Source organism: Heterocephalus glaber, unplaced genomic scaffold (genome assembly GCF_053883595.1).
Source record: "Heterocephalus glaber isolate CG9 unplaced genomic scaffold, H.glaber_assembly_v1.0 deba00001564, whole genome shotgun sequence".
Taxonomy (NCBI): domain Eukaryota; kingdom Metazoa; phylum Chordata; class Mammalia; order Rodentia; family Bathyergidae; genus Heterocephalus; species Heterocephalus glaber.
This window is the reverse complement of record NW_028258351.1, coordinates 7,708,410-7,730,246: the sequence shown is the minus strand read 5'-3', so window position 1 is coordinate 7,730,246 and position 21,837 is coordinate 7,708,410. Positions and strand designations below refer to the sequence as shown.

Below are 21,837 nucleotides of genomic sequence, written 5' to 3'. Positions count from 1 at the left end.
TTGTGAGGCCCTATCGTTATGCTCCCTTAATAGATGAGGAAGCAGAAGCTTGGAAAGGTCAAGTAACTTTTCACAGCTGGAAAGCAACCCCCCTCACGTTTGGCCCCGCGCTGAGGCACTGCTGAGCCTTGGTGGCGCATGCGCGGCCTCCGCAGCAGGGAAGTGTGCAGCCCAGACGCTCGAGCGTCTCAGGACCGAGAACTCTGTACCTGCGCAGAGGTGCTTGGGTTCGCACGTTCAGACCCATACCTGGGACCCCACCTCAGGGCACCCTCTGGCCAGAAGACTGCCGCCCCCCGGGCTGTCCAGAAAGGGTGCTTTCCTGGGTCTGGAGAGGCTGTGTCCCCTCAGCCGAAAGGTTCTCTTCTTGGTGCGCCACAGCCCTCTCCTGGCAATTGGACCAGGGGGTGGAGGTGGCCTGGCTGCCCTCACCCCAGAGGCCTGGCGGCGGCCACGTGGCTCCAATTTAGTTCCCCACCGCGACAGCATCAGAGATGCCTGTGCTAAGAATGGCCCACTTGGCTTTATACACTGGACTGTGGATGCCCTCCCCAAATGTCCAAATTAATGTTTTACACCAGGATAATGAAACGTTTCAGAACCAAACTAAGAAAACAAAACTTTACCCACAGCTCCCTCTGATACGAAGAACCAAAAAGCAGAAGCAACAAGTACCTAACAGAACAAAATCTCTACCACAAAACAATGGGGAGAGCGGCTGGGGCGGAGGTGGCCCAGGGGCCAGGCGGTCTGGGGCGTCAGTGGGGCCTGAGGGCCCTGCCTCTCCGCCTGTCTCCCCTCCTTCCACTCCTCCTTCTCCTTTCTGAGTGCTTTTTGCTCTAATGTCTCCAGGGCTTTATTTTCTATCTGAGCGATCTTTCCACCTTTGCTGAGGGTTTTTAAAAAAATTATTTCTCTCTCTCTCTCTCTCTCTCTCTCTCTCTCTCTCTCTCTCTCTCTCTCTCTCTCTCTCTCTCTCTCTCCCTCCCTTTCTTTCCCTCCCTCCCTCCCTCCCTTTTCTTTCTTTGCTGTTTCCTGCTGCCATTTCTATTTCTCCTCTCTTGACACTTCAGTACACAGCACCTCCACAGTCAGACCATCTGTGCACTTGGGTGTTTATTTTCTGTTCGATTCGGTAATGAAGGTGCTAAATGAGACTGTATAGAACAGGCCTGGCACCCACACCTTCCTGGGAACAGATTCTCAGTGCTTATTCAGCTCACCGTTATCGAGAAGCATTCAGGCCAGGTGTGGTGGTGCACCCTGTAATCCTAGCACTCTGGGAGGCTGAGGCATGAGGGTCACAAGTTTGAGCCCAGCTGGGGCATTCAGTGATTTAGCAGACCTTTTCTCAAAAGAATAAAGAGGCAGTGACGCCACGGCTGCCTTGAAAGCACAAGGTCCTGAGTTTGATACCTGGTACTGGGGAAAAAAAATAGAATGATTACTTCTAGGGCCAGGGATTTAGCTCAGTGGCACCTCACCTGCCTGGTAAGCTCAAGGTCCTGAGTTCAATCCCTGGTATCGCCAACAAAAAAAAAAAAAAAAAAAAAAAAATATTTGGTTATATAGCTCAGCAAAGAGGCCCTGGGTTCAATCCCCAATACCAGATTTTTTAAAAAAGCATGCAGGTTTACATTTGCATAGCCTACAGGTCACTAGACAGAGAAACTAACAGGATCCTGGTACCTGGTGTCTGAGACTCAAACATTTAACACAGTTTACACCCACACACAAACACACTGGCACAGAAATATTAAAGAGAGTACCAAAAGAATGCATGTATAAAATTGTGGAATTTATGCAGGGTGTGGTGGCACACAGCTGTAATTCCAGCACTTAGGAGGCTGAGGCAGGAGGATGGCAAGTTCAAGGCCAGCATGGAGTACATAGCCAGACCCTGTCTCAACACTCCGTGCCCCCCAATTATTTCCACTGGATTCAGGTTTATAGAACTACATTTTTTTTTTTTGGTACCAGGGATTGAACTTGGGTCCTTGCACTTGCGCAGCAGGCAGCGAAACCACTGAGCTAAATCCCTGGCCCTAGAACTACATTTTTGAACAGGGTTGGGAACTAAGAAAAGGAAGTTTGCTCTGAGGTCAGGTCTTTCTACACATTGTCTTCAAACCTGTTCTACGAGGAACATCTGTGAGGACAAGCTCCTGTACAAGACAGACACAAAACAGCCTCCTTCTCCAGGGCTCACAGGCGGGAAGGAGGAGGGCGTGTCTGCAGCTTCAGCAGGTCTGAAGGACAAGTGCCCAGGGCTCCAGTGGCTTTGACAGGGGCCACACCTTTCCAGTAAATGAGGCTTGCAAGCCCCTGGGTCCAGAGTACCCCTGGTGCTCCCCTTACCCTTCTCCCTGCAGACAGGGACCAAGACTGAGCCACAGAAGTAGGTGTGAGCAGAGAGCCCTTTGTGGCATGGCTGACAATCTTGGTTTCACTAATAAGGTCCTTGAAGTGCTTTTCTTTTGGAGGGGGGGAGTTTACTGGGGATCGAACCCAGGGCCTTCACACTGAGCTCCATCCTCAGCCCACTTATTGTTATTATTTTTTCAGTACTGGGGGTTGAACTCAGGACCTTGCACTTGCAAGGCAGGTGAGCTGCCACTGAGCTAAATCCCTGGCCCCCTGGTTTATTATTTTTTATTTTGAGATAGAGTCTTGCTAATTTGCTAAATTGCCCAGGCTGAGCTGGAACTTTTGATTCTCCTGCCTCAGCCTCCCAAGCCTATGCTACCAGGCTCAGCAACGTCCTTCAACATTAGGATGTCCTCCTAACTGGCCTCTCCTTGGAGCCGAGGGGGACTCCCTAACCTTCAGGGATCCCAATACCCTACAGACAAAAAGGTGACAACTGCCCTTTGAAGGATGAGTAACTTTAATCCTTTTGGAGGGTTACAGGCATGTGCCACTATGCCTGGCTCATGGTTCTCTTTACACATTTGCCACCTTACTGTTAGTAAACCTTTCTGCCCATCCAGGCAACTATAACCCATGGCCAAGAATATCTGGCTAAGTAGCCAGTAACTGGGGAGTCTGGTACTTAAGGGGAATTCAGAGAGGTTAAAACAGAAGTAACTATCTCACAAACTAACCCCAGACTCCAGATGAAAAGAAACAAATTGGCACTTTCTGCCACCTGTTTGAGAACAGAAGGATTTGCACTCAGCTATGTGGCTAAAAAGTACACCCTGGTCTCACTGTGGAAAGGAGCCGCCACCCCATGAGCGCTTTTGATGGAAAAGCTACCCCCTGCTCTGATGCACACTCTCAAGCTGGTACTAATAGAGGTCCCGGCGGGCCTTTCTATCAGTATGTTCCACACACTGCCTAGCAGCTCTGCTTTTTCTATTCTGCATTTGCTATTTTAAGCAAGTACATAATGCATCAATTTCCAGCCTCTTACTCAATGCCTGTGCTACAGAACTGAGAACTCAGTAATCTCGTTGGGCAGAGCTGAAAAATATTCCAACAGATGAAACATTCCACGCAGCCTGACTTCCCTTTTCCTGGGATGGGGCATCTATTTCTGGCCCTATAATGAGAGGGGAGCCGGTGGTGGGGGCCCGGTCCCTCTTGCTCAGGAATCCCACATCACAGAAGCCACTGGCCACACTGCTGCGGGAGGACACATCAAAGGCCCCATGGGGACTCAAGTCCATTTGACTGTTCTCTCATTTTTTATTTTAAGTTTCCAAAAATGGTTTGTTTAGATCACTGGAGCTTGGTAGCTGGAAACGAGGGTGTGGGTTCTCTCAGGCCACATTTGTGCTTTTCTTGTGCCATGAAGAGATCCCATTTTCTCCATGATCGTTAACTTGACCCAAGAGCCCAGAGTATCCCTCCTTTGCCTGCCCCCAGGCTCCTAGTAGACATCAATGTGAAGTGTCCCCATGGGGCTTCTTGCCAACAGTGGTGTGACCTTGAACACAGACACACTTCTAGTAGAAGGCCAATTGCCTCTGATGCCTCAGTGGGCAGTTTAGGCAGATTTCCCTGCTGTGTGTGTTTGCAGCGTCAGTGGCATCGAACTGCAGGCCTTATTTACTGCCTGCTGGGCTGGCTACCTGGGAGAGCAGGCAGAACAATCTGCTGTTACACTCGTTGGCTTGCAAATGGGTTAGTCACATTTTCCAAAGATTTACTCCATGGCTGGCATCATTGGGTGTGGCCACTTCCACCAACCCATTCCTGCTCATTTTGTCTCCTGTACCAATTAAAGATGGCACCACAGGAGAGTGAGTGGATGCATATGTGATTCTATTGGAAAGTGAATAACTCAATAAAAAGTCTATGCCACTGCTTTGTGTCTAAAGAACTAATTCACAGCATCAAATGATTTAGCCAACCTTATGGGGACTTTGAATTACTGACTGAACTTCATTAGGATGAAAACAATCACGCCAAATACATGGTGCCCCTGGGGCTGGACGTCAGACACCTTGAGTAATATTTAGGTCACTGCTGCCCAGGCAAGTCTGGAAAATGGTGTGTGCCCTGATTAGACAGTTACATGTTTGTGTTAAATGGCTGTCATAGGAGGCGACCCTAGGCTTTTCAAGCAAAGAGAGATTCTATGAGTAGTCCAGAAACAATGCCAAGTGGGCTGAAGCAAACAACCTCTTTTTCTGCTTTGTTCTGTGTGAAGCATATTAGCATCAGCTTTGGACCTGAAATAAAATCTCCATAAAGCAATGATCCTCTACCTTGATTACACATTAGGATGACCTGAGATTTGTGGACAAACAGTGGCCTTAAAAGCCACCAGGCCCCAACTGGACAGGCCGCTTCCTTCAGTGCTCTTGGTGCATGGGGCTGTGACGCCTGCCCTGCTGTTGGCTGTGACAGCACTGCCTTCCCTGGGAACTGGCTCAGCAAATGACAGGCTTCCCCTTATGTACTGGGGATACAGCCCAAGACCAGAGGATGCCTCAAATGGCAGATTAGTACCGAATCCCATGTATACATTTCCCCCACACAGACACACTTATGATCAAATTTAATTTAAGAGTAGGCACAGTCAGTTGGGCTGGGGATTTAGCTCAGTGGTTCCACCACCTGCCTTGCAAGTGCGAGGACCCGAGTTCAATCTCCGGTACCAAAAAAAAAAAAAAAAAGAAAAGGGTAGGCACAGTAAGAGACTAACAACAATAAAATAGAACAATTATAAGAATATACTGTAATAAAAGTTATTTAAACCTATGGAATATTTATTTCTGGAATTTTCCATATACTATTTTTGGGCTGCAGCTGACCTTGGGTAAATGAAACCAGAGAGCATAATGTGGTGGGGGGTTATTGTATGTACAATGTAAGTGATTATAATCAAAGGATTTGTTCTGAAAAAGTTCAGATACAAACTAGAACAGTCACATGAATCGTTTGGAGCACCTCTAGAGATGTGTTTCCCCTAAGGAGTGAGGGACATTGCTCAGAGGGAGGGCAGGTGGAGACGGGGAGCCCTCCTGGCACTGGAGCCCGGCCCTATTGCTCTGCCATCACGCCCTTCTGGTCTATGTCTTCTGATTTCTTTATTCAACAAACATTTACTAAGTCCTGCGCCCCAGCCCTGGCAGATACAGTAACGTGTGAGACAGGCCTTGCTCTGCCTACCTGGAGCTTACAGTCTGCTTTGGAACTTAACCCTTAATGCTGCACTCATCACTGACTAGTGGGAAGAGAGCCTGAAGGTAAGCGTACAGAACGTCATGGGGCCACACACCCAGGGGCCTCATCTACCCTTCCTGTGAGATTAGACATTTTCTTTAAAATAGGTGCACATGCTGTAATAGTCACAAGTGCCAGGGTGTGTATATGTGTACATACACACACACACACACACACGCACACACGGAAAGTACGTTTTCCTTCTGCTCCTGTTCTCTGGACCCCCCCACCCCCACCCCCCACCAGCAATCACAGTCCACTTTACTGTGGATCAGCACAGAGGCTGCTCTGTGTACAAATTCAGACAGATACACTTGGGGGCAGACTGTAAAGCTAGGACCTCTGCCCAAAGTCACCTTTCAAGTGACCCTTAGGCCTCTGATGGGATGGCAGCAACAGGCACTTGGTGTGGGATGGAAGCAAGACACCAGAGAGGCCCTGACTCCGACCATCTACCGGCAGCTCGAGGTTTCTGGCTGCGAATCAGTGTTTCATCTTTTGAATATTAGGTGTGACTTTTAGAAAACAGAAGCAGCCTTTCCAAAATATACTGTTAGATCAAAGGCCTATTTGTGTGTTTCAGAGATAGTGTCTTTTAATTAGACAACGGTGTATTCTTTTTTGTGGATATGCAAATAGAGTGGCAATACACCTTCCTCCCCTTCTTTTCCATCCCTCCCTCCCTCTTTTCTCTTCTTTCAAGATAAGATCTCACTGTGTTGCCTGGGCTGGTGCTGACCTCCTGGGCTCAGTCAACCCTCCTGTCTCAGCCTTTAGGGTCATTGCAACTACTGCTGTGCCCAGGCTTTCTGTTGCTCTGTGTTTTAGATGGCATCAGCTAGAATCTGAGCTAATCTGACACCAAAGCCAGTACCTTAAGGCTGCTGTGTTGCTGCAGGACAAAGGATGACAGGAGAAGGGTTATAGGTAGAGGTCACTGCTGTGGCCCTTCATTTCCAGGTCACAGGGAATACAAACACCAGCACACTGTACTTACACCATGATCCCCTCCCCCTCATTCAAGAGGGGGAAATTCTGCCCTAGGGTAGCAATCCCATCAGAGAGAGAACTCTGGTGGATGAGTTCTCTAAGGCCAGATGTGGTGAGTGATTTTGGCCTTGTCTTGCGGAAGGACCAGCAATCAAAGGCTCCTGGCTCTAACAGGATCAGCGTGCACCTGCCTGTAAAGGTCACCCCTTTCTCCGCTCGCTCACTCACTCTTACTAGGCCAGAGGGAAGTGTGCCAGTGTAGGGGAGATCTGCAAGGACTCTCTCGGACCCTTTCACAGGGCTTTGTCTTGACTTCTAGTTCCGCTTCCTACAGGAGGGCGAGGCCCGATCAGAGGGCAGTCAGGGGACAAGCGGAGACCTCTACCCAGAACTTCGTTCCAGGGTGGTCACAGAGGTCAGGGACAATAAGCCAGATAGCTACCAAGAGATAGAGGTCCAGGTGAGGGAAAAGAAGTTCCAGCTGGGTGCTTCAACCCTTAATCCTCTTCAGACTGATTTTCTGGTGAGGTGTCAGGCCCTCTAGCGTTGCATATGGGCTTCGGGCCATGTGGCCTCGTTCTCATGATGCCCCTGTGCCATGCACCTGCTGGGGAGCAGACCCCGGAGTCTGGGGGGGGGTGACAAAGGAAAGGGGGCGGGGAGAGGACGGGTTAGGGGGGAGGGGGAGCCTGAGCGAGACAAAGAAAATGTGCACCACGGAGGGTGGGCTGCAACGAGAGGGAGGCGGTGCTTGCTGAGGCTACTGCTTTTAGGGCCGCCGCTCCCCTGGTCGCCATGGCAACGCAGCCCCTGCGATTCCTTCTGACATTAAGATGCCGCCGCCGCCGCCGCCACCGCCGCCACCGCCACCGGGCCCCAGCGAGCGTGGTGGTGCAGTGGGTGGAAAATGTGCTCAGACACACGCACGCCCACCGAGGAGGAGATTCGCTTTATGCATCATTTATAGCACCCCTCCTGCTCTGCCCTCCCTCCTTCCGCTGTTTTTGTTTGTCTTTCTAGAGAAGGTGATGATTTGGGGCTTAGATCATCTGCTGGCAACTGATGAGCTCACTGGGCCGCTGAATGGGAAGGGGGATATGGATTTAGGGGTCGACAAGGCAAAATGCGTACAAGGCAAAATCATGAAGAAATGAAGGATTTGGGCAAACAGCAGGCCTTTAAAAAAAAAAATCACAGCTATGCCTTAGCCAGAAATAGTTAAAAGGAAAAGCAGGAGAAAGGGCTTCCCTGCAGATATGGGAAACGGGATTAGTGGAAACCCTGAAGCCTGGAGGCCCACGGAACCTTCTGCAGTGGCTGATCCACATGATAACTTTCCTGCTCAGATTCCTGCTCCAGAAAAAGAAAATCAATTTTTTTTTTACTCAAAGCCCAATCTCATGGTATTCTTTCTCAAACCATTTCAGCATGAACAGGGAAAGCTCATGACACTACTGTGTGATGGATGAAGCAGGTCCCCTCCATCTCCAGAACTGCTGAGTCCTCATGGAACTTGTCCTGCAGGAGGGTGGCGGGTCCCACCCCTGTGCACAGACCAAGGCTCAGATGACTTGGGTAGCGACTGAGCCCAGAAATGGCCAGTGGGTGCCAGTGCCTTGCTGTGAGGTTAAACAGTGAGCCAAGGGGTATGGCTGGGGAGTTTCTGAAAACTCAGCACACAGCAAATTGTGAGCAGGAACATATGCCTTTCCCCACCAGGCAAAGTCTCCCTTTTATGACACATCTCTCCTGGGTCTGGAGCATCATGCTTTGTATGATAATAATAAAGAGGTATGGTGATGAATAACAGGGGTGTGACAAGCTCCTGTGGGCTGGTAGGGAGCTGGCTCCCAACTGCTCTGCTCACAGCTGTTGTGGGATTCCCAGGAAGAAGAGGGCCCTGGGTCTGACTAGAGTCCATGCTATGTCCTCACCATCAGCATTGCTGCTATTTAGGTGGATTCTGTGTCCATTCCAAGCATCCTCTGTGCTCCCTGATTACCTGGAAGCTATTCTGGAAACCCAGGGTAGAGCAGCAATCTCAAGCAGACATTGCGGCAGATGTGGACAGGAAATGGATGAGCAAAAATAACAAATGTGAACTGTTTCCTGCACTCCAGAGCTCAAACCTTACCACAGCCAAAGAGGACTGGCAAAGTTCATTTTCCTTTCAGGTGGTATTTGGAGTGGCAGCGGGTGGAGAGTGAATAGGGAATGGAAGGATGGGGCAGGGAATCAGGAATCTTTGGTGAGCAGGGCTCCCTGCCATTTTTCTGTGGGCTGACCTCACGGACCAGACCTCAGTTTAGAGGCTTGAAATTCCAGATCTGGGCCTTGAGAAAGGATCTGATCTTGAGCTCAGATTTAAGCAGCAACACATCTAAAGCATCCTGACCAGAAGGCTATTTATTTCCTAAAGACCCCTTGCCTAGGGACAGATGGCCTGTACCTCCCTCGGCTGCCTACTGTTGTATTTTGCATCCTGACAGTGAAGAAGGTCTTTGTAAACCATGACAACCAACCTACTCCTGGGAAACACACCTAAAATAGGGATGAGAAGGCCCAAGTGATGGATATTATTTCTGTAGTTTTCCTGTCAGGCTGGGCTTGGAGGGACAAAGGCCTGTGCTCTCCCACACAATCATGAACAAACTGGAGAGAACACCATAGAAGTTACAGTAAGAGGAATTTCTTTTTTTTTGTGGTACCAGGGATCGAACTCGGGTCCTTGCACTTGCGCAGCAGGCGGTGAAACCACTGAGCTAAATCCCCAGCCCCAGGAATTTCAATTCTTCAGAGAAATTCCTATGTTTGGTAGCCAGAGGTTAAGGGAATATTTATTTAAGTGCAAATATTACTGAAATTAATGACCAACAATTTACAATGACTTGGACAAGCATCACCTTGCTGATATATGGTGGTGATCATTTCTGGGTCCTTATAGTCCTGGATTATATAAATCCTGGCCATCTTGGATTACATAAATCTGTTTCTCTGAAATATTTCAATATTCATGGCTAATAAAATTTACCTATCTTCTAGGAGCAAATGATTTTATGTTCTGCGGTTAAGAATGAAAAAGCATGACCAAGGCATCAAGCAAATGGTCTGCACAGGTCCACTGCAAATGGTCTTCACCCTGTCCACTATCCTTACTGCGATCTCGCCACTGCAGGCCGATGTCTCCTCACAGTAAGCAGAAAACACCACGCTCAGAGTTCAGGAAGCCTTTTGACAAAAAGGAGGTCCTCTGTGGGTGGTCAGAATGCAAGAATTCTGTCCTACACTTCCCAAGTTTCTCAAAGGCCCTCTTAAGTTTTAGGTGTCGATTTAGAAGACGTTGAAGCGTTAGAATGCCTGGAAGGGATACTTGGTAAACATATCAGGAAGACAAGAGGCACTGCCTGCTACATAGACAGTGGACTAGGGGATGGGATGCAGTGAGAAGTAATGCTAAGATGGGGAGCGACCCACAGAGGGAGGGGTGCCCTGGTACACGGGACGGGTGAAAAGTGAAGGCAAAATGAGGACCCCCATGGCAGAGAGAACAAGGACACACAAGAGCAGGGGCAGGGAGGCTGCAGAGCCAAGAGTGACCTATGGCACCTTTGCAAGGAGGGCCAGCTTGGCTGGTGCGATCCAGGAGCAGCATCCCACTGCCTGTCAGTCTCCTTACTGTCTTAGTATGTCCCCAGCCTCCCAGACAGGCATGCAGCTGTTTGCTTGTGTCTCTGCCTGCCCATCACATGTGAGGAAAGGCTAGGGAGTACCAGGGCTTGCTAGTGGCCCGGAAGACAAGGAAAGGAGGAGACAGGAGGTCTTTAGTGGACCTTGGTTACAACCCATTGACTTCATTTCACAGGCGAGGAACCAGCCAAGAGGGCATGAGTTGTCTATGATCATGTAGGTAGTTAATGGTGGAAGTGAAACTCACCTTGCAGCTCATAATTCCGATTCAGTGCTCATTGATATAATTGATGGGGGGAAGGGAAAGTGGAGAAATGTGAATGTCACTAATAATGAAAGAGCATAATGTAAATGACAAATGGGAAAACTCTCCATAGGAAAGTGAAAAGACTATAAAAAATTACTCCTTTCAGTCTTCATGACCCAACAATGCCCAGGATACCTGAGTTTCAAAGGTGTCAGCTTTGGAGTGAGACTGCATGAAGGGGCAAAGCCTGACTTCCCCCTGGACAAGCAGGAAGACCTTGGCAAATTTCCTAACCTCCCCATGCCTCAGTTTCCTCAACTATGAACTGGGGATACTAGAAGCATCATCCGCATAGAGATCTTGTGAAGATCAAAAAAAGAAAAATCCAGAGTTCGACCTCAGCCTCAGCTACATAGTGAGTTCAAAGCCAGTCCGACTTACATAGCGAAGCCCTGTCTCAAAAACAAACAAACAAAAAACCCCCAGGAAAATCCATAACAGAGCACTCAGTTTGGCGCCTGGGGCACTAGAAAAAGCTTACTAAGCATGTGCTGTTCTATAAGTATGATGACCACAGAGCTACTATAACCAGGGGTCAATTAGTTTTTCTTACAAGAAAAATGCATTAAAAATATGCTGGTGCTTTCCTATGCATGGGAAAGCATCTCTATTTCCTTGGGGGCTAAAGGAGTACATATGCCTTTCTGGATTTCCCACAGTGAAAAAAGCATCCTCTTGCTTTATCTTTGGTGATGCATGCTTCCTCGTGACCTTGCCTCACTTTCTCCTCTGTGGCTGAGAAAGTCCCAGTCTCGGTTTCACAGCTAAAAAAGGAGCTGGTTTTCAGCAGAGTGTTCCAGCCCCTCTGTGCTAACTGTTCAGATGTAGGATGGAGACAACCAAGTTACTTATTGCTATGTGTCGGTGCTTTTGTCTTCCTTAGGCAGTCCACTGGGCTTGGGTTGTAGCTGAGATTAGGAATTCTCAACAGGAAAGAGGTCAGAGCCAACATGTCTTTTCCACCATCTGTGCAATGGGTAGAACAGGGTTCAGTCAGTTCATATGTGTGGGGACCTGTGGGCTCCTGGTATTATTTCTTTGGCTGCCAGTTTGATACTCCGGTGGCCCAGGACACACCTTGCCTTTCTCCTTTTTCCCCACATGATTTCTACGGCTCGCTCATTGAGAGACCGGGTCCCGCAGCTCTGTGGCCCTGGTTATTCTTAGCTCCACTGACTGCTGCGGCTGGCGCCTCATGGGGTGCAGCTGTGCAGAGCAGCTGCTCTGGTTTGATTTCCAGTTGGCGTTACTTGACATTTCTTGGCAGGTGATTTCTAAAATTCCTTGTTTCTACTCTAGGTGATCTCAGGAGCTTCCTCCCTTGGAGGGTGTGGGGTGGCTTCAAAGGTAAGTAACAGATGGTGTGTGCTAGGGTGACGACACATCCAGAAAGGAAGACTGATTTCAACTTTCAGGACCCAAGTTCTCAGCCTTGGAAATATCAGATCTGGGGCACAGGAACAATTTGTGGACAATTTGTGGGCTTTGTTCCCAACAGCTTCCTCAAGGCTCTCCCAGGTTTCTAATTTGAGCGCAGGGGGGCTGCTGTTCTCCTGGAGACTCAGATGCCATGGGAGAGAGCAGAGAGGATGAGCTGCTGGCCGGCCTGGCACCTCTGCTCAGTAATGGCAGCCTAGGAGGAACTGACCAGACCACACATCTCGTCCTGCTCTCTTGTTCACCTTTCCCCTCTGGAGCATGCAGTTACTGACCTGTTGCTTCATCTGCACACACACCTGTCTGCCATGGTGCCCGTGCCTTTGGCATGTGTGCATGCTGTCTCCAGCTAGAAGACTCTCAGTCCCTTTTCCAGACCATTTTCTGTTTGCTGTTTCTCATCAGCATTACTCCTCGGGGAGCTCTTCTTAATCCTCCAAGACAGGGCCCAGTGTTTCCTCAACATGTATCCCCTCTTACTATAGTTAACACACTAATTTGTTTTCCTACTAGACCACCATCCTTTCCCCTCCCTGCTGTACAGATTTTTAGGCATTATCAAATAATTCCTCTGTTTCTCCTCCTCTTCCTCCTCCTCCTCCTTTTTATGGTACTGGGGATTGAAACTGGGGCCTTGTGCATGCTAGACAGGCAGGTACTCTGCCACTGAGCTACAGCCTTAGTCCCAAATTCTTTGTTCTTCAAATTTCTCCCCTAAGCCTATTTTAATTGAACACAATATCTATTCAAACCAAGTCCTTTGTCAATTTTGAGTTTGGAGAAAACTTCACTTGTGCCCATGTGTGAAAATGTGGCACCACGGACTCCCAGCCAGTATGTGTGTCTAAGGTGAAGTCACCCCTAGGAAGTGCAGGTTGCGCCTGGATCACTGATGTGAGCTCCAGACTGTGCACCTGGCCCTGATCACCTGCTCATGAGGCTTTCCTTTTGTGGACTGATAAGTGAGGACTCCCATTTTCAAGGCATAGCTATTCTGGACAAGGAGGTAGCCAAACAAGAAAGCTGTCCCACTGATGGTCAGGAGCTATTTTTCATTTCCTTTCATGAGAATTCTCATAGTAGGGAGGAAGTTTACAATTATGCACAATTTCCACAACACTGCTCCTTCCCCAGCCCAGCCTCTCTGCTATGTCACACAGGAACTAACGCCAAGAGCAGCAGCTATGGGCTGTCACCCACACTGGGGCTGGCTTCTTGTGACAGCTTTCTAGGAGACCACAGTGGGAGTTTCCACAACCTTCCTCTACCACCGAGCTTGATGGTATGTGTTCTACCTTTTGCTTTAAAAATGGCCACACGAGCAAGGTCTCTGTCTGAACGGGGGCTTCAGAACACTACGAGCACCTGAAGCCATGCCCAGTGCTACTGCTGACCTCGAGGTGCTGGTGTGGCAGTGGCTTTCGGAGGAGGGTCTGCCTGGGATGACGGTAACTGAAAGTCAAGACACTGCCAGGCAGCACTGTGGTCAACAGCCAGAGAGCTGTTCTGCCTTCATGGCCATTACATTCTAGAGCCAGCCTGGCAGAAAGGTAGAGGCAGGAATTTTCCACACTAGTCACAGCTACCAGAAAGTCAAATGTCTTGATTCTTATGGTAACAAATTGGCCCCCTTGGGATCTACCTTCGCCTGCCCCCTGGGAATTGTGGGAGAAGGAAGCCAGATGGGAGGAAATGTCTAACCTCCCCCTGAAGAGCTGGGGGCAAGACACCGAGCACCCTACTGCTGCTGCAGGTAGGAGAGGACAGGATGGGCAGAAAGCACATGTGCAGGGCTGGAGCTGGGTCCTCAGCCAGGAAGTCAAGGGCAAGAGGAACCAGTACCAAAGTAGGTGTGTGCATGTAGCTTGGTAACGCCCCGAAAGACATCCACATCCCAATGCCCAGGACCTCTGAATGCTACCTTCCTTATACAGCAGAAAGGATTGTGGCTGGGACTATGTAAGGCCTTTGGGGTGGGGAGACTGTCCTGGAATATCCAGGAGGACCCTAGATACCACCACAAGTGTCCTTTGAGAGAGAGGCAGTGGGAGACTCACTGGCACACAGTGGCCGCATGCCAAGGAGTGCAGCCACTAGAAGCCAGGAGGGATCAGGCCCTGTGACACCTTGCTTCAACCTAGTGACATGACTTGGACTACTGTTCTTCAGAATTCTGAGAGAACAAGTGTCTGTGGCTGTAAGCCACCGAATCTGTGGCCTATGAGGAGTTTGTACCCTCAGATATGTCCTCCAGTTCAGTCCCAACAAACAAGTATTTCACATTGTTATGTAAGATATACAGAGTCAGAATCACAGCTGCACCCCACAGACAGGCACTGCTCACACACATGTCCCTCCCCCGGGTCGGAATCTGGAAGGCTCTTTGGTTTTTTTTTGGTACCGGGGATCGAACTTGGGACCTTGTGCTTGAGAGGCAGGCGCTGGAACCACTGAGCTAAATCCCTGGCCCGTCTTTGGTGTTTTTTTTGGTCTTTTGAGACAGACTTGCACTATATAGCACAGGCTGGTCTTGAACTCATGGCAACCCTCCTGCCTCAGCCTCCCAAGTGCTGGGATTACAGGTGTGCACCACTATGCCTGGCTCAGCTCTTTAGCTTTGTGCCAGTAGGTCATCTCAGAGTAATTCACAGTGCCCTGGGGTGGGAGCTATGATCTTAGGAAAAGAGCTATCAAACAAGCTACTCCGACTTGGGGTGGGAGTCCCTGGAGGCATCTGGAACTGCTGTGGAGACAAGGGCAGGAGGCGGCTGGAAGAATCAGTCGGGTGCAGCATGCTGCCAGGACTAAGGGGAAGGACAAACCAGCCACAGAAGGCTGGGGAAGGGGGAGGGTGTTCTGCACAGGGAGGGTAGGAATGCCTGGTCCTTTTATGTCCCCACTTAAAACTTCTTCCTCATGGATAAACTTTACAGCCCATGTCTGGAGGGAGCAGGACTTATGTTACATAAGAGGGCTACGGGGCACTGGACTGTGGAAGGGACGCCAAGGACGCAGCAGGGTGGGGCACTGGAGGTGCTGTCCCTGGTGGGCAGCCATGCAGGGCTGTGGGGTAGGGTCTCCACCCTGGGCTCAGGCTGCTCATTATCTGTAGACTCTGAGGGAAGCCAAGAAGGGATGCAGCATGAGAAAGCCCCTAACTGAGCCAGGATGCTCTGTCCCTAGCTGCGGCAGCTTGCTAGGAGCTCTCCAGAGATGACACGCCCGACTCGAGGAGACTCTACTGGCTCCAGCGTGGCTCCACAACCTCAAGGGTAACTGCTGAATTTCTACGGGAACCACTGCCGCTTACACTCTCGAGTTCGTGACCAGCCAGAGTCATTTCCTGCAACTCGGGGTCTACAGCCCCGGAGGATGTTTTGTGGGGCTCTGTGGTTGAGGATGAGCAGCCCAGCCTCAGTTCTCCAGGGACAGCCAAACAGATGCAAACAAAAAACCCAGGGTTGGACACATGAGGCCCAATCCCAGAGCTCAGGGAAGTGCAGAAGAGCCTGGTGGGAGGAGGCAGAGGGCCTTGTTCTAGGGCATACAGCCCCAAGGGCCCCACAACTCTGTGAACTCATTCTAGGACACTCAAGTTGGAGCTGAAACCAGTCACTTTATCGGAAAGATTCTGATTTATATATTGAACTTACATCCAGATCAAACTGGATGGAGGCAAATAAATAAGGATGCTGTTGGAGAAATATTGCATAAGGACCATGTTTTCCCTGGAAAAAATGGCCTCAGCTCAGCATTAAGAGACATTAAGCCCCAGTTTTCTAAACCTGGCTCAAGGCATTAACAGTCCCTTGCGTGACTCAAACAGGAATGGCCATGTGCATGCACAACGGTGAATACTGGAGACACAGTCGTGAAGGTCTGGGTAGATTATTCTAATGAGCTCGATCAGCAAAAGGATGTAAATTCAACATATACACAGGCAATAACACTGAAATGTAGAGAAAAGGGATTTGGAAGACAATTAAGCTTTCGGAGTATTGTATCATCTGCTTACTGAACAGCAACAATCCATGTCTCAGCACCAGGATCAGGCATCAAAAAACGGCAGTTACTCTTCATGGCTACATCATCACCTGGCTGCAAACACCAGTACCAAGCTGCCCATCTGTTATTCAGGGGCATCTTACCCATCATGCAATAAGGTGAGGGGAGTTCTCAAGGTATCGCACTGGCCCATCCCTAGCTCCAATGGCTTCTGAGAATTCCACTGCCAACTTCCCACTTCAGCCATGAAAAGGCAGTTCTCCACACAAGTGTCGAAATGTCTCTCTGAGAATCATTTTCTGATCTCCATCCTTCTTTTACCTTTCCGCCAGATATGCTTTCTTTTGAACCTATATACAAGTTCATATCTGCCACTAAGGGGGCTTATTTACTCAATGACACCAATTTAGAAATTATGAGACTGTAGCAGATTAAGCAGTATAGTACCAATGTGTCCTTGTGAACTACGGTCTGTAATGAGGTGCTTGTATAGAGATTTGGATTAACCTTAGAAGCATGAATGGGGGAATATTAAAAGTAGAAGACAGCAACATTAGGTAGACTCTCACTGAAAATTCTGCATAGGTCTTAAGGGCGCATAGAGACCGACATGCCCATTTTGCCACCTCAGAACCACGGCTCTCCACTTCCAATACATACAGGTGGGAAACACCTGGGTTTGCCTTCATCTACTCAGTTCTAAAGCAGAGGAGAGATAGCCTCTTTAAGAAGCCTCAGTTCATCATTTCTTCTTGTTTCCTTGGTTGGTTCTTACTCATTCTTGTCCCCTCTCCTCCCCAGAACATGTGACATGGTAGCCTTAGACACTCTCTTAAGTGGTTTCCGTGGAACAGCATGTTCCCCTTTTCCTGCTCTTTCACCATTCCTGCTGCCTCCTCCATTCGCATGGCTTCAGGCAATACTATATAATGATCACTCCCAAACTATCAAGTACCACTCAGCCATCTGATTCCAAACTGTATGTCCAGCTGGTCCCATGCATCTCTGCTTGGATGGAGGGACTCAGTTTACTGTCCACTCACCCAACATTTCAAGCTAGAAGGCTGCAGATCTTTACGAGGCCACCTCCTCCCTGTCACTCACTGTAATCCATTACAGAGTCCTGGAGGACATAACTCCTAAATTGGTTCACTACTCAGACTTTCCTTTTCTCTTTCCTAAGTTATTTTAACAGCTTCCTGGTCTCCTTGCCTGCCATCCAGTCAACAAACTGCAGTTGGAATGATCTTACTAAAATGCACTTCTCTGAGGTATAAGTCTGATCTCAGCTTGAAACCCTCCTTTAGCTTCTCTTCACCCTCAGGGAAAAGCCCAAGGTCTTTCTTGTGTCCCTGTGACCTCCTTACCCCTCCAGGGCCCGGGTTCCCAGCTCCCTTGGCCCCAGCCCCACCGCCATTTTCAGCCTGTGCTGCCCTCGCCTCTCTTCTGGTTTCCACATTTGCTTTCCCCTGTGATACATCTGCTTTCTCCTTCACTCCTTCCCTACTCTAAGTTGACCTTAAGGAAATAAAGCACAGTGCAATACAGGTTTAACACAAGGATGCTAGTCACAGTATATATTACAATTAACAACTTGAAAAGCATTAAAATGCCCAACAAGCAGAGTTTTTTTTTTTTTTTTGGTACCGGGAATTGAACTCAGGTCCTTGCGCTTGCACAGCAGGCGGCGAAACCACTGAGCTAAATCCCCAGCCCTCAAGCAGAGTTTTTAAAGACTGCATAAACTTCTGTGGCAATGAGAATCTCAAGTAGAGATCACAGTATATTAAATAAGAAAATTAGTTATAAAACTTGCTTTCCATCAAATCCAACCTCACAGATAACAAGAAAGGCACAGTGGTTATTTTTGCATGGCAAAATTACAGATGATTTAAATTTTTTCCTTTATATTTCTTTATGTTTTCCAAATTTTTTTCATGAGCACACAATAATTACTTGTATAATTAGGAAAAAAATTTTCTTTTTAAGAAGACCATCCCTGAACCAGGTAATCTGAGGGCATGCAGACAGAGAAGATTCTGTTTCTCAGGGAGGAACGCTTTGGATGGAAGCTTAAATCCATAATGGGTACAATCTATCCCTGAGATCTATCCCTGAGTTCTGTAATCACCTGTTGCAGAGGGTGAAGTATGACCAACAGCTGAAGGGAGCAGGGGAAGTTTCTGCTGAGGCTCCCCTGACAAATGCTAGGGCTAATATTAACTCCTCCTTTCTTTCCTCTCTGCCTCCCGTGGAGAGGGACTCAGGCTTTGTGGAACCAGCAGGAGGACCACAAGAAGTGGTGGGACTGAGTGAGTAAGATATGGTTAAGTCTCAGGATCCCACAGCTGCTGGCCTTCAGTCAGAGGGAAAAACAGGTGCCATCTCAGCCCCTGGGTGTGGCCAAACGTGCACAGAGCGCAGAGCCAACACACAAAACTTTTGTTCTCTAGAAAAATGAAAATCATTCAGCCAAGTCCGTACAGCTGCATCCAGTGGCTGTTGGTGGTATGTTAGTTTTTGCAAAGTGACACAGAACATTTAGTGGGACCTGATGACATTATTCTTACCAGATCAAACGTGTGTGCTATTACCCCTGGAGGTTCTTTGCAGTCTTAATTAAATTTGGCATTTAGTCTATTGGCAGTTAGAAGCGAAAGGTATGCTTTGGAAAAATGAGATGAAACCTTTAGCTTATGCAAAAATGTTGTGTTAAAGCACACAACTGAAAACACAGCATCTTTTACTCACTTAAGTATAATTGCTAAGTTTTCACTTTATGACCTAGCACATGGTACTCATTGCAAAGGACATGAAGTAAATAATTAAAAACAACATACTTTTTAAAACAGCAACTTCAATCTTTTTGAAGAGGGAGAAAAATAAATTGTACTTATAAAATATTTACGTAAGACCAATAACATATGTATTTTTGAAGATCTCTATTTTCCCTGCAGAAACAAGACTATAGTGACTTGAGGAAGAAGAGCACATTTCTTTTTTATTCTTAATGCTATTCCTGCAGAATGGTAGCGCATAGGTGGGCAGTGGCGTTGGAGTGGGAACAGAGAAGAGTTGTGAATCTCCTAGGTTACAGACTTTGATTTTATTTTCCATGTTTAGAAAGAAGAAAACCACCATGAATCACAAGTTGCACCTAGATTAGGTAAAACAAAAGAAGACTGCATTGTGTCAGGTCATTTAAAAGTCCAAACTGATTTTTATTATTAGTTGTGATTAAAGTCACGGGGCTCTTAGTGGCTTAGATATTTAAAAGGATCCTAAATATGGCTGTTTGGGTTATATGAGTGATGGGTTGTATGTGCTGGCTTAATCTCCCAGATTTTCAAGTGGATAATCTCAAAGGCAGTGCCAATGGATTAGTTTCTTGGAATTAGATTTGAGCTGGGGAAAAAATATCAGTGTAAATATGCAGTATAGATTTCATTTTACGGTTTGGTTTATCTCTCGGAATCTGAGCCAGGCCCTAATCTGTGCAGCTTTCCAGTTGACACCTTGAATGTTGGCAATGTTCCAGCAACTGTTACTGACTCCTTTTAATCTTACTGCCCAGGATTTCATTTTGATGCTTTGAGAAAATGTCTATGAATTACATCCTTTCACAGTTAGAAATCCAAGGGTTCATACTTCCTGTCAGCAAGAAGTGGATTTTGGGAAGAAATTCTATTTTTGGAGTTGAAAGGCCACCTTTGACCTAGAAATGTGCAGTTGGATGAAAGATGTTTCTCTGTTCTGTCTTACTTGATTTGCTCAAAGAATGAAGAAATGTGTAAGAGTGCAGCCTTGGCAGGTTTGTTTCCTCCCAGGGCTCTGAGATGACCCATATTAAACAAATCTTAGGAATTTTAGATTTTCAAGTGTACATTTTGGTCTTGTGTGACCCATGTCACAGTCATTTCAATTCAGATTATTCAAAACTTTCCAAATTGAAATCTTCTGAGTCTTCCTAAACATGAGAGTCAGGATTTGTTCTTCCAGATTAGAGCCTGGCAAGCCTAGGCACATGGACTTAACCTAGTCAACCACCTGTTTTAGTAAACAGTTTTACCAGAACATGGTTTTGTCCATTTGTTTACACATTGTCTAGAGTTTTTTTTGTCCATACTGGATGAGTGTTTATGATCTACAAAACCTAAACTACTTACTCTCTGGCTCATCACAGAAATGTGTCACGCTCAGGTATGGAAGATAAACTAAGGAATTAAAGAGAGGGTTTATAAAAGTAATAATGTCAGCTGGGTGCAGTAGTTCGTGCCTGTAATCCCAGCTATTCGACAGGTTGATGTGGGAGGATCATTAGTTCGAGGCCACCCTGGGCAACTTAACTAGACCCTGTCTCAAAATAAAAAAATATAAAGGGATAAGGAGCTCAGTATGAGGCCTGGGGTTTGATCTCAGTATGGAAAAAAAAGTAATGTTACAGAGCAGGAGCTATATACATGCTGGTTTCATAAATGTTTATAGATTTTAGGATATAATTGTTTACTCTTATTATTTTATTTTATTTTTGCTTCTTTGAGACAGAGTCTCACTATGTACTTCAGGCTGGCTTTCAGCTTACTGTGTAGCCTAGGCTACAGTGATCCTCCTGCTTCAGCCCTCCAAATGCTTGAGGTACAGGTGTAAGCCACCATGCCTGGCTTCTAACTGCTTTTTTTTTGCGGTACCAGAGATCGAACTCAGGACCTTGCACTTGAAAGGCAGGCATGGTGCCACTGAGCTACATCCCCGGCCCTTCTAATTGTTTTTCATAACTAGCTTGAGATTTATCAGTAACAAGCAACATCTTAAGATTCAATTATGAAATGAACAGTTTGAACTGAGGGATGCCATCAAGGAGTGCAGGAATCTGCAGGAAAAGAAATCCATCCATAGAGGGAAATGTGACCTTACTGCATGACATAGAAGATAGTGCTTATAAAATCATAGTAATGTAAATGCAGTTGTTGGGTTTTGGTTCTACAATCAACCATCAAGGTAGAAAACCATACAAATATGATTATTAGCAATATAAAAATAAAGCAATAGGAGCCAAAAGTTCAGGGGGAGAATAGGAGCAGTGAAGGGAAAGCAGGCTGCTTGCCCCTTCGTTCTTTATCACAGTGAACTGAGAGACAGTGTCTAAAGTTGATGGAGCATGAAAAGAAACTCTTTTGTATTTCTGTATTTTACTAATTCCATGGCCCACATTTTTTCATTCTTTAATATATTTTAACTGGAGTGTTCCTTACTCTGGGCAATACTTTGGAAGCATAAATAGCAGTGGTTGTTTTTTCTTGGTGAAATATAAGATAATGGTGCATCTTAGATGCTGTGATACTTTGTTTTTTGTTCTAGACAAGGTCTCTCTGCATTGCCCAGGCTGGCTTTGAATTCCTGGGCTCAAGTGATCCTCCTCCCTTAGCCTCACAAGCAGCCGGGAACACAGGTGTGCATGTCTGTGCCTGGCTCGTACTTTAGTATTTTGAGTTGTAAAAGTAAGTAAGAGTAAACTAAAGATATTGGAAAACCAACATATATTAGGATGGAATGACCAAAGGTAGCAAAATAAACTACCATGTTTCATAGTCAAAGTTCCACAGTTAATGTCTAAACATGATGAATTTTTTAAAAAGTAGCTGCACACACATGTTGTTTATTTATCTTATTTATTTATTTAGAGACAAGGTCTCACTATGTAGTTCAGGCTGGCCTTGAACTCACTATGTAGGCCG

General features: G+C 47.2%; 1 protein-coding gene across 3 annotated transcripts in view; it reads right to left on the bottom strand.

Annotated features, from left to right (window-relative positions):
* Myo1d (myosin ID) overlaps positions 1 to 21,837 on the bottom strand; it is a 334,710-nt gene that overhangs the window by 13,010 nt on the left and 299,863 nt on the right. The window lies entirely within an intron of this gene.